Here is a 13,883-nt window from a genome sequence, read left to right as displayed (position 1 = left end):
CCAACAAAGGTTCGTCTAGTCAAGGCTATGGTTTTTCCTGTGGTCATGTATGGATGTGAGAGTTGGACTGTGAAGAAGGCTGAGTGCTGAAGAATTGATGCTTTTGAACTGTGGTGTTGGAGAAGACTCTTGAGAGTCCCTTGGACTGCAAGGAGATCCAACCAGTCCATTCTGAAGGAGATCAGCCCTAGGATTTCTTTGGAAGGAATGATGCTAAAGCTGAAACTCCAGTACTTTGGCCACCTCATGCAAAGAGTTGACTCATTGGAAAAGACTCTGATGCTGGGAGGGATTGGGGGCAGGAGGAGAAGGGGACGACAGAGGATGAGATGGCTGGATGGCATCACTGACTCGATGGACATGAGTCTGAGTGAACTCCGGGAGTTGGTGATGGACAGGGAGGCCTGGCATGCTGTGATTCATGGGGTCGCAAAGAGTCGGACATGACTGAGCAACTGATCTGATCTGATCTGATCTCCAGAATTGCTATTCTTGAGACCCCAAATAAAGTCTTTTGTTATTTTCAGCCTTCTGCTTTTTGTTGTTGTTGACAGTTGCAGTTATTCAACCCTACTCTTGTAGAGCAAAAGCAGCCATATGCAATGAGTAGACAAAGGGACATGGATGTGTTTCAATAAAACTTTATTTGTGAAAGGTGGCAGTGGCTCCAGGACTACAGCTTGCTGACTCAGAGACAGTATATGGTAGGTTCAGTGTATAGTAAATTCAGAAATGTTGATGAAAAATAAATAGAAAGTTCAAACAAATCAAATTTAAAACGGAAAACCAGAACTTCCCTTGTGGTCCAGCAGTTAAGAATTCCTCTGCCAATGCATGGGACATAGGGTTGATCTCTGGTCCAAGAAGATCCCACATGCCACAGGGCAACTAACTCTGTGCCACAACTACTGAGCTTGCACACTCTAGAGCCCATGCTCCACAACAAGAGAAGCCACTGCAATGAGAAGCCCACGCTCCACAGCTAGGAAGTAGCCTCCGCTTGCCACAACTAGAGAAAGCCCATGTGTAGCGACGAACAGCCAGTGCAGCCAACAAATAAACGATGAACAAATAAATGCAAAGCCAATCTTTGTAAAAAGTTTATGACAGTAAATACATGCCTATTGTAGAAAATTTGGAAAATATAAAAGTACATTAGGGAAAAAGTAGAAATCCTGACCAAAAGATAGGCCCAGTTAAAAATTTGGTGAATAATTGTTTCCTTTTAGTAATTTTCCTATGCATGCCTTTTAAAAAACTTGGTAAACAACTAGAATTTAAAATATACTACGCATTTGCTCTGTTTTTCTGGAAGGTGGCAGTTGAATCCAGCTTGAGACTATCGCAAGGAGCAACTCTTCTGTTCAATGAAGAGACCTCCTTCAAGTCCGCCTGATTGCCTGTATCTCTTGAGATCCAAAATCAGATTTCTTCCCATGATTTTAGGTTCTAAAAAATCCTAAACTGCCTTTTGGATTGCAAAAGATTTACTTAAACATCTCAGTAGGTTTTCAGCACTGAATGCTTTATTGCTTGTATGTGGTGTAACTCATTTAACCAAAACCTGGCATTTCTTCTCTAGTTCTGAGTGCTTGGAAGTGTCTGGGATGCTGTTGGCAGAGGCCAGGACATTTTGAGGATGTCTTGCCTAAAATGGGAAAGGAGGTCTGTGATGAATGGTTGAGCCATAGGTGTTAATAACTTGGTGTGAGAGCGAGCCATCAGGAATTTTTTATTTCTATGTCATAGAGAGCAGGACTTTCCAGTTCCCCTCTCCTGGGACACACACACACACACACACACACACACACACACACACACACACGACATCCCTGCGTGCATCTTCGAGAGTGTTTGATCTGCCTTGCATGCGTGCTGAGTCACGTCTGACTCTTTGCAAACCCATGGACTGTAGCCCACCAGGCTCCTCTGTTCATGGAATTTTCCAGGCAAGAATACTGCAGTGAGTTGCCATTTCCTCCTCCAGGGGATATTCCCGACTCAGGGGTCAAACCTCAAGTCCTTATATCTCCTGCATTGACAGGTGGGTTCTTTACCATCTTTATCACTAGGGCTACTTGGGGGGCAAGTGAAATTAGCTTTATGAAGAAAATAAAGTGGAGTGGTATGAGTGACAGAGGCAGGCAAAGGAGGGCAACATTCTATGCTGATTTCTATCTAAAATGATCTCTTTGCTTTCTTGCTTGTTGGTTTTTTAACTGTGTTTTTTTTGGCCAACTTAACTAAATGGACATCTTCTGTATCAATAAATATATTTCCACACAAACTACATAAAAATGTATATGGTATTCCGTAGTATCATACTTTATTTAATCAACTGTAGAAATTTTAGGCTATTTGCAAAATTTTTAAACTTTTTAAGAAGCTAGAGTTTATGTTTTTGTACAATTATTCTTTCTGATACTCATACTGTTAATTCCTTAGTATGAATATCCTTAAATGGAATTTCTGGGTTGAAGTCTGTGCATTTGAAGTAACCAAAGTAACCAGGAAAGAGGTGTGTGAGTGATGCCTTCTGAGTGGAGAGTGATGAGAGGCAGCCAGCCAGGGAAGGGTTTGGGACATGAAGACAGAGGGAACAGCAAGTACATTTCTTAAATGATTTTTCTGGCCAAAGTTCCCCCAGCTTCTCATCTGTGCGTTTCCTCTCTATTGAACAGCAACTTGTTAATTATGGGTTGCCAAACAGTGCTAGACTCTAGGTCAGTCTGGAACATCCAGGTTCTAATCAGAAACTCGGGAGCAAATTCAACTTGGAGATGAATAGACTTATTATCAGTGAGTGCTGTTTGGGCTGCTGTTCAATTTTGGAAAATTCCTGAACCCTTGATTGACTTCTACCGAAAACCAGAGCTGAGTTTCTCCCCCAGAAACGGTCCCGGAACTGTGTGAGCACAGATATGTCTGGGAGCTACTGGCTTCCAGCAGGTGAGATAAGAAATCTGTTAAATCACAGGCTGATGAAAACATACAAGCAAACACACCGAAAAAAAGTTCAAATTTGTGGTTAACCAAGGCAGGGATATTGGGGGAGGGGAATTGGATGAAGGCAGTCAGAAGATACTGTGTATGTCCAATTATAAGATAAACAAGTCCTAGGAATGGAACATGTGACATGATGAATACACTGTAATTAATACAGCTGTATATTATATACTATGCTTGATCTTAGCCAAAAGGCCGAGAAGCAATATAAAAGTTAAGAGAGTAAATCCTCAGAGTTCTCATCACACACAATTTTTTTCTGTTTCTTTCATTTTGCATCTATAGGAGATGATGTTCACTAAACTTATTGTGATAATCATTTCAGGATGTATGTAAATCAAATCACAATGCTATATGCTTTAAACTTATAAAATGTTCTATGTCAATTATATCTCAATAAAACTGGAAGGAAAAAAGAAATTTGTTAAATCATTCTGCAGTTTCATCTGAGGGAAGGTAATAGGTGTGCTGGGGCTGTGGCAATCAAGTTTGGCTCCTTTTGGGGGTGGTGGGGAGAAGACTGGGAGAGATTATATATTTTTCATTCACTACTGACAGAGGTGTTTCTTTAGGTAATATTTGCACTCATCAGACTTGCGGAATGTACCAACATTCTGTGCTGTTTGAACCAGGATCACTGCCAGGAAAATGCAACACACAAAAATTGTTCCAGTTATGAAGGTGATTTTGCTCTACTAAATTCTTATTGTGTATGTTAACACAGGGGCCATACCAAACCATTCTACACTGTAAATATAAACTGTAAAAAAATCTTTGCATAAAGATCCTTATGCAAGTATATTGATATAACATATAGGGAAATATGAAATACAATGTGTTTGTACATCAGTAGAAAACTGGTGGGAAAAAACTGTGATGGTTAGTCATCTAGAAGTAGACTGCAGAGGCATTTACTCATTTAGTGAGCATTGTTGAGTACCACCGTGTGCTGGGCAGTCTTCTGGGTAATGGAAGTGGAAAGATAAACGAGACACATTGCTTGTTCTCGGAGAGTTTGTTGTCTTTGGGGGAATCGAGTCAAGGCTTTTGTAGTTGTTGGCTGTTTAGGTTTGGGCTTCTCATCTCTGAGCCTTGGTTTTCATGTCCACAAATCAACAGGATTCAGCCAGGTGACTGGTGGGGTATTTCCAGTACCAGTGGGGTATTTCCAGTGATATTGCAAGGTTAGCAAAGGAAGCCCGAATAGGGCTGCATGATTGGAGCAGGACAGTCCAAGCTAATGCAGACAAGGGAATCTTCCAGGAACAAGATTCAGTAGAATCTTAGATAGTTTATGAAGTCAGCTGTGAATCTGAACTTCGATGGAAATTGGCTTGGTTTCTTAATTAAATAAAAACCTTCGTGCAATTCTGCTTGAGGTGAATTCTGTGGTCTGTTTTTTTTTATTTTATTTTTTTTAGGATTTTAATTTTTGTTTTATATTGGAATATAGTTGATTTACAGGGTTGTGTTAGTTTCAGGTGTACACTAAGTGACTAATTATCCATTCTTTTTCATAAGCACATCTGTCTATTTTTTTTCACTTTCCTTTTCCATATGAATTATTACAGAATATTGAGTAGATCCCCCTGTGCTATACAGTGGGTTCTTGTTGATCATCTATGTTATATATATAGTGGTGTATAGGTGATAGTTCCAAACTCATAATTTATTGCCCTCCCCCAAACATCCCCCCCCACCCCGCCCCCACTACATTTCCCTTTGGTAACAGTATATTTGGTAACAATAGTCTGAGACTATTTCTCTCTGTGTGTGTTTTTATATAAGTTCATTTGTATCTTTTTTTTAAGATTACAGTTATAAGTGATATCATATGATATTTGTCTTTGTCTGATTTTCTTCACTTAGTATCCTCTCTCTGGCCTTTATTTTTTAAGATAAAAAAAGAGATGCATTCTTAGGACTGCTGCTGCTGCTGCTAAGTCACTTCAGTCATGTCTGACTCTGTGCAACCCCATAGACGGCAGCCCACCAGGCTCCTCTGTCCACAGGATTCTCCAGGCAAGAACACTGGAGTGGGTTGCCATTTCCTTCTCTGTTCTTAGAACTAGTGACTGTAGAACTTATTGGTAAGTTTCTAGGTAAATTTCAGATTGGGTTTGGAAACACAATTTTTAAGTAAGTAGAAAGAGAAGTAATGATCTAGCATGGATTCACAAGGCAAAAGACATTCACTGATCAATTCAAGAAATACATTTAGTTTTTGAGGCATATTTACATGTATGTTTTAGGTATCATTTTAGGTACTGTGGATTGAACAGTGATTAAAACAGTTAAAAGAATTTTTTTCTTTTCTTGTGGTATTTGTATTCTAGAGGAGGTAAGAGGAGTAGCAGACAGAGCCCAGGCAGAGCCTCGGAGGTCTCCTGTGGGTCGAAGATGAGCAATTTGAGAGACTGCACATTACTTGAAGAAATGATTTAAATTGTTGCATCCAACTGGACTAAAATTTATTTTTTATTAATTTTTTAAAATAATTATTTATTTGGCTGCACTGGATTTAAGTTGCAGCATGTGGGATCTAGTTCCCTGACCAGGGATCGAACCTGGGTTCCCTGCCCTCAGAGTGCAGAGTCTTAGCCACTGGACCACCAGAGAAGTCCTTGGACTAAAATTTATTTTTTTTCTTTTATTCCCACTCCATAGTCAGTGGGGCTGCTCCATAGTCAGTGATGAGAAGTACCATACAAGTAATAAACTGCACTTTATTTGCATTCTGAGAGGTAATGTGTGTAAACTTGAGAACCCAAATCAGTTGTATGTTCCTTTTTTTTGGAGGGCTGGGGAACAGTAAGAGTCCTGAACTCTTATTAAAAGTTTCTCTAACAGGTGTGTGTGTGCTCGTGCTCAGTCACTCAGTTGTGTCCGACTCTTTGAGATTCCATTGTCTGTAGCCCACCCCTCCTCTGTCCATGGATTTTCCCAAGCAAGAATACTGGAGCAGGTTGCCATTTCCTACTCCAGGGAATTTTCCTGACCTAGGAATTGAGCCTACATCTCCTGCATTGCCAGGTGGATTCTTTACCACTGTGCCACCTGGGAAGTCCCTTCTCTAATAGGTATATGACTTCAAAAAAATTCAGATGCTCCAAGCACCTTGCAAGCAAATATTTTGCTTGTCATAAATAGTAATGAGCATTCTAGGGCTGTGGCAATGAAGTTTGGCTCCTTAGGGATGGTGGGGAGAGGACTGGGGAAGGTAATTTTCTTTTCATCTACTACTGACAGAGGTGTTTCTTTAGGTAATATTTGCACTCAGTAGCCTTCTGGAGAAGGCAATGGCACCCCACTCCAGTACTCTTGGCTGGAAAATCCCATGGGCAGAGGAGCCTGGTGGGCTGCAGTCCATGGGGTCGCTAAGAGTCGGACACAACTGAGCGACTTCACTTTCACTTTTCACTTTCATGCATTGGAGAAGGAAATGGCAACCCACTCCAGTGTTCTTGCCTGGAGAATCTCAGGGATAGGGGAGCCTGGCGGGCTGCCGTCTATGGGGTCGCACAGAGTCGGACACAACTGAAGCGACTTAACAGCAGCAGCAGCCTTCTGGAATGTACCAACATTCTGTGCTGTTTGAATCTGGACCATTGCCAGGAAAATACAATTCATAAGAACTGTCTAGTTAGGAGAGTGTTTTTGCTCTACTAAATTCTTATTGTATATGTTAACACAGGGAGCTATACCAAATCATCCTACATTGTAAATAAGAACTGTAAAAAAAAATCTTTGCATAAACATCCATACGTGAGTGTACTGATATAACATAACAGGCAAATATTAAATACAAACTGTCCATCAGTAGAAAACTAGTGGAAAAAAACTGGTTCATCCAAATAGTGGAATAATAATACATATGATAATAATGCAGTTGTTAAAAGAAGGAAACAGATCTACACATACCAAAATGAAGTAACCTTTGTGATATATTATGAAGAGCTCTGCATTTATATATACTTCCATTCATATAAAATGAATCTATAAATCCATATGTATATATATATATTCTTACCTATATCTATATCTACGCCTATCTAAAACAATGTTAATTTCTATTTTGCTGCTTTTATATAAACAGAATATTTCTGGTAAGCTGTGTAGGAATTTAATACTCTTGGTTGCCTCAAGGAGAAGACTAAGGGATAGGATAGGTGGGGAAGCAGACATAGAGAAGAATTATTCTTCATTTGAAATCCTTTCATTCTATTAGATTTAAAAATAAATATTTTCACATATTACTTGTTTTTCCAAAAAATTAGAAATGATTGGATTAAAACACATGTTTTCATGATTGGGGAAAAAAAGCCAACTACACATAAATACACAGCACCTAGGGTTGAAGGTTAGTTAAATTAACAAGCAGAATCTAGTTTTTAATAGATTGCAGCTTGAAGATTTTCAGCTTTTCTAAACTGGTAGATACAGAGAGGCTTCCTCCTCCCCTAACTGGTTGAATCCAAAATGTGTTATCCTGGAGGAACCAAAAAAAAGGCAGGAAGAGAGGAGAAGGGCCGGGGCAGTGAGAGATTTCTGACTCCTTTGCCACTTTAGATTGTCAGTGGAGTACCCTGCCATAAGCAAAAATTTGTAGACAAAACTTGAAATAACCTAAAGGTGTGAAAAGAGGGAAATGGAAGCAGCATTTATTAAATGCTTTTTAGGTTTAGGACCTTTGCAAAAGTATTTTCCTTAATTCTTACAATATCCCCATTTTGCATATAAGGAAACTGAGGCTCACACAGTAGAGGAATTTGCCCAAGGTCATCCAGCCAGTGAGCGAGATGTAGGGTCTGTAGGGCTCATTCATCTTATGATCTTTTCACTACATCATGATTTGCAGGTTAAGGTTTGTCTAGAGCAGAAGGAATGAGGCCAGCTTCCTGGCAGAACAACAAGCCATGAGATAATGAGACCCATCACCCTGGAGCATCATTTGTTCCTGATGAAAAGTAATTAAAAAAATTTTAGGCTTATATTAAAGTAACACAGATGTAATGTAAAGTGACATGCAAATGTCATAGGCGTTTTAAAGATAACATTCAAGATGTCAGAGAAATTCCTTGTTGGTTTCAAAATACTTTCCTCACAACCTCTAAGCATTGGTTCTTTGTGATCGACAGTTGTCAGAGTGCTGCATGGGACCACCTTCTGAAAACCAGTGAGGTGTGTTTGGTTACATGTCCATTCTCCTAATTGGTATTGTGGGTTGTTAATCCACCATGAGAGCAGACTACAGAAACCAGAGGTATTGGCATGGGAACCCAAATGTGAGGGACGTAGAAGTCAAGGGGGCAGAGAGGACGGGGGAGTGAGTTCATTGTGCAAATATGCACTGTGAATTCCTGGGTAGAGATTCTGTGTAGGTGTTTGTTTTATGCAACCTGGAGTGGGGGTTCTTTTTAGAATCAGTATCTGGAAGCAGCACAGTGAAGATAAGGCAGATACAAACTATGTGCTGGAACCATACTCCTCCTCCTTAGCCTTGTGCCTTGGGAGGCATTGCTGGTCTATCTCAGCACACTTCTTCATGCTGATTGTGGGCTTCATCTCACAATTTTCCCCAACATAACCATCACTACTAATGGGTAAATGGAACTCACATTGCAACAAATCCTACATGCCATGGAAGAATTAAATCTAGCGTCTAGAACACACACTTGGAAGCCAGACTATTGCTGCTGCTAAGTCTCTTCAGTCGTGTCTGACTCTGCGACCCCATAGACTGCAGCCCACCAGGCTCCCCCGTCCCTGGGATTCACCAGGCAAAAATACTGGAGTGGATTGCCATTTCCTTTTCCAATGCATGAAAATGAAAAGTGAAAGTGAAGTTGCTCAGTCATGTCCAACTCCTAGTGACCCCGTGGACTGCAGCCTATAAGGCTCCTCCGTTCATGGGATTTTCCAGGCGAGTACTGGAGTGGGTTGCCATTGCCTTCTCCAGAAGCCAGACTATCTAGGTTTAAATCCTGGCTTTGACCTTAATGGCTGTGTGGCCATGACCAGGGCACTGAGCTTCTAGGGAATCTCACTCTCTTCTATAAAGTAAGGATAAAAATAGATCCCCACATCATAGAGTTGTTATGTCGGTTAAAATATGTGCAAAGCTCTTAGAACTGTTGCTGGCATATGCTAAGCACTCTCTACATTATTAATGTTTTATATTATTTATAATTGAGTAAGGTAGCTCCATGTTAAAGAGAGTGAGGATCAGGGAAGTTGAGTAACTTGCCCAAGTCATTCAGGTAAGAAGTGGTAGAGCTGGGGCATTGAATTCAGGACTGTGGGCATCACTATGCACAATCTACTCCACATCATAGACTGCGCCATGAATGCCTTCCCACTGTGGTCAGTTTTCTTAGCCTTTCCTTTGGTCTATATGTGTAGGGCTGACGAGTAGAAGGTAGGGACAAAGGGCATTGCCAGAAAAGCCAGAATATAGAGTTGGATGAGGGGCTGTGTTGTGAGTGGGGGAAGTTGAGGGAAGACTAGAGTCCTGGGGGCCTGGTCCAGGCTTTGGTGAAAGAATGGCGTTGCTTCTTATTCTTGGGGATGGTGGTGGCAGGAAGCCAATGAGACAGAGTGCCCTGTGCTTCATGTGGGTTGTGGTGTGCTGGGTGGGCAGGGACGCTTGGGAACCCTGTTTCATAGTCTCCTGGACCTTGTGGCTGCAAATCCATGGATAACAGTTGAATCATTCACCCACTGAGCAACTGGGCCTTTCAAAATAAACTCTCCTCCTTCCCAGCACTTCTGGCAAGTTCCTCTATGTCTCTGTGGCAGATTGCAAAACTGGTCGTATGCTTCTGTCACCAAGCAGTGGAACCTACTAATCTATCCTTTGAATCAGACATCCGTGTGCTTTTTCTTGACCAATAGAAAGTCACCTCCTTGCAGCTTCTTCTCAATGTTTTGAGAACCGTCCACCACCATGGGACAAACCCAGGACAGCTTAGTGGAGGACGAGGAACACATGGTCAGAGACCCCTGTTGCCTCTGTGACAGCCAGCCACCCACCAGTCATATGAGTGAAGCCATCCCCAGGCAGCCCCAGCTAACCATCAGCTGATCACAGATATGCACAGGAACCTTAGCTAAGGCAACCGAGGTCAGAAGAACCTCCCAGCTGAACCCAGTTCAAACTGCTGACCCCTGGAATGGTGAAAGAAAGAAATAATCACTGTTTTGAACCTCTAAGTTTTGGAGTGGTTTGTTACACAGCAGAAGACAACCACTGCATGGACCAAGCAGGAGTGGATGCCAAAGCTCAACCAGTCAAAACAGCCAGCCAGTTTTGATTTTGCATGTCTGACATCTAGTCAAGATTTTTCTGTGTAAGGAACACTTTAATTCTATTTTCTTATCATTTATAGTCATTAATTCTTCAAATATGAGAGTCTTTCAGTTCAGTTCAGTTGCTCAGTCGTGTCCGACTCTTTGTGACCCCATGAATCACAGCATGCCAGGCCTCCCTGTCCATCACCAGCTCCCGGAGTTCACTCAGACTCATGTCCATCGAGTCAGTGATGCCATCCAGCCATCTCATCCTCTGTCGTCCCCTTCTCCTCCTGCCCCCAATCCCTCCCAGCATCAGAGTCTTTTCTAATGAGTCAACTCTTTGCATGAAGTGGCCAAAGTACTGGAGTTTCAGCTTTAGCATCATTCCTTCCAAGGAAATCCCAGGGCTGATCTCCTTCAGAATGGACTGGTTGGATCTCCCTGCAGTCCAAGGGACTCTCAAGAGTCTTCTCCAACACCACAGTTCAGAAGCATCAATTCTTCGGCGCTCAGCCTTCTTCACAGTCCAACTCAGGGAAAGGAGCAGTATGGATGGTTTCAGCATTTTTTAATCTATAATTAGCTGCTTACAAGAGATGACAGAGTTGGGGTGGGGCAAGGAGCTGGAGTTCTGGGACCTACCAGCCTTACCTCACCCCCAACTTTAATCAGAGAAATTCTAATTTTTTTGGTCTATATATGCGTTTATTTTGGTAATACATTTTTGAGTACATGTATTCCAGTCAAATATTTTTTAGAAACTCTGCTTGCCAGACCATTAACTGGTGAACCTGTTTGTTCACTGACAGAAAGATTCGTCTGCTACAAAACAAGTTTGAAATACACTTCTGTGTTCAGTATTTTCTCAGAATCCTTTTCAGAAGGTGGAAGCATTTTCCTGGAAAGGTAATTTTGGCAGAGCTCTCTGCATGTGTGCCAGGAGGCTGGCTTGGCTGGAGGAGGGGCAAGGGCTGGCTTTCTTGGAGCTTGGGTGGGGTGGGGAGTGCAGAAGAAAACTTCTGATGGGTGTGATTGGCTCACAGTTGCTCCAGGACCCCCTCCTTAAGTTCAAGTCCTGCGCCCCAGCTCCTGGCTCACCCCAAGCTGCTTCCTGGCTCAGCTCCACCTCCCTCCTGGCATCGAGAATATTCCCACTGCCGTTGGGTGCACCCAGAACCAAGCAGGCTTCCCTGACAGCGGGGGGGGGGGTTTGACTGCTTCATTTTCCCTTCTGCTCCCTCACATTCTTCCATCTTCCCTCCAAGACCTGGTGCTCAGCAACCTGGCCAGAGAGGAAACAGCTACCATCTGGCCTCTTTACCATCCCTCTTCTCTCATCCTTTGAATGATGGCCTGTTTTTTTCTCCTTTTACTTCTTGAAGACCCTTTCACATAAGAGGTGGATGCGGGATGAGGATTCAGGAGATGAGGTTCAGGAGACCAGTTCTGTGTTTCTTCAAGTGTGAAAAGAGGGACTTGGCCCCAAGGCTCCTCACACCAGCCATCTGGAGCCACCTGGGCTGTTTGGCCACAAACAGCACAGCGAGGTGGAGCCTGCTGTCTCTGCTGAAGAGAAGTATGCAGGAATGCCGAATCACTATGTCGAACACTGGAAACTATCACAGTACTGTAAATCAACTATACTTCAATTAAAAAAAAGATCAGCAAGTGTTAGGCTGTTAAAGACAGAGCAATCCCAAGCAGATTTTGTTTTCTCTATTAAGAAGGACTGCAGAAATACAAACTATATTATATAGGATAAATAAACAAGGCCCGACTGTATAGCACAGGGAACTACGTTCAGTGTCCTGAGATAAACCACAATGGAAAAGAATATGAAAAAGAATGTATATATATATGTATAACTGAGTCACTTTGCTGTATAGCAGAAATTATAAATCAACTATATTTCAATAAAATAAATCTAAACAAATAAAACAATTGCTACCAAGCGAAAAAAGAAAAAGAAAAATGATTACAGAAGATGTGAAGGAGAGGTAAATTTTCTATTTTGTGATATCTTGCTTGTGTCCCAAAGATTAGCATTATAGGGACCTAGGAGGACCTTGGATACCAACCCTATAAAACATATTTGAGTCCTAAACTTTCTAATTATTTAATGTCTGGACTCCTTACTTCTTCCAAGTTACGTAAGTCTCCCTTATTGGGCTTCCCTGGTGGTTCAGTGGTAGAGAATCTGCCTGCCAATGCAGGGGACTCGAGTTCAATCCCTGGTCTAGGAAGATTCCACAAGCTGAGGGGCAAATAAGCCTGTGCACACAACTGTTGAGCCTGTGCTCTAGAGCCTGGAAGCTGCAGCTACTGGAGCCCGAAGAGAGCCCGGGCTCTGCTACAGGAGAAGCCATCGCAATGAAAAGCCTGCAGAGCGATGAAGACCCAGCACAGCCAAAAAAGAAAAAGTCTCCTTATTTTCCTAGGTACAGTGTCTATCCTAGGCTACTGCTACTGCTAAGTTGCTTCAGTCATGTCCGACTCTGTGCGACCCCATAGACGGTAGCCCACCAAGTTCCCCCGTCCCTGGGATTCTCCAGGCAAGAACACTGGAGTGAGTTGCCATTTCCTTCTCCAATGCATGAGAGTGAGAAGTGAAAGTGAAGTCGCTCAGTCGTGTCCGACTCTTAGTGACCCCATGGACTGCAGCCCACCAGGCTCCTCCGTCCATGGGATTTTCCAGGCAAGAGTACTGGAGTAGGATGCCATTGCCTTCTTCTTCTTCTACCCTAGGCTAATGCCCCCATAAGTGCTAAGTCGACTTGAAAGTTGGTTGTTGAAGGCTCTAAAGTTTCCACAGGAAATTTCTCTTTCCTCCCGTCCACTGTTGTTCCTCTGTCTTTTATCTGATCCATGTGCATTCACATACAAGCACATTTATATTATATGATGGGCTTCCTTGAAGGCTCAGATGGTAAAGAATCTGCTTGCAATGAGACAGACCTGAGTTCTATCCCTGGGTCAGGAAGATCCCCTGGAGAAGGGAATGGCTCCCCACTCCAGTATCCTTGCCTGGAGAATTCCAGGGGTCACAGAGTCGGACTCGACTGAGTGACTAACACTTCATGTTATATGAGAAAGATTTCGTGAGATTAATTGCTCTTAGTCACTGCATGGATACTCAGAAGATGTTTAACATCTTCAAATAAACACTTGTTGGGAACTTGCTCTGAGACTAGCGCTGTTCTAGATGCTGGGAAGACAACAGTGAGGGGTAAAAGCTTCCAGCACTTACGGAGCCAGTGGGGAGGCAGACAGCACAGACGTGGATCAGGAGTGGGATGGTTGACAGAATAATGTCCCCCCCTCAAAGATCTCCACATCCCAATTACCAGAACCTGTGATTATGTTACAGTACATGGCAACTGAGAATTAAGGTAGCAGATGGCATAAAGGTGACTAATTAACGGATTTATTTTTATTTAAAAAATATATCTATTTTTTGGCTATGTCAAGTCTTAGCTGGGAGTCTTACTTGCAGCATGCGGGCTGCTCTGTAGGTGCAGCACGTGGGCTTAGGTGCCCCACTGCATGCGGTAACCTTAGTTCCTTGACCAAGGATCAAACCTGTG

The sequence above is a fragment of the Bison bison genome, unplaced genomic scaffold, assembly GCF_000754665.1.
Source record: "Bison bison bison isolate TAMUID 2011002044 unplaced genomic scaffold, Bison_UMD1.0 scf7180017864293, whole genome shotgun sequence".
NCBI lineage: Eukaryota > Metazoa > Chordata > Mammalia > Artiodactyla > Bovidae > Bison > Bison bison.
This window is presented reverse-complemented; position numbering follows the sequence as displayed.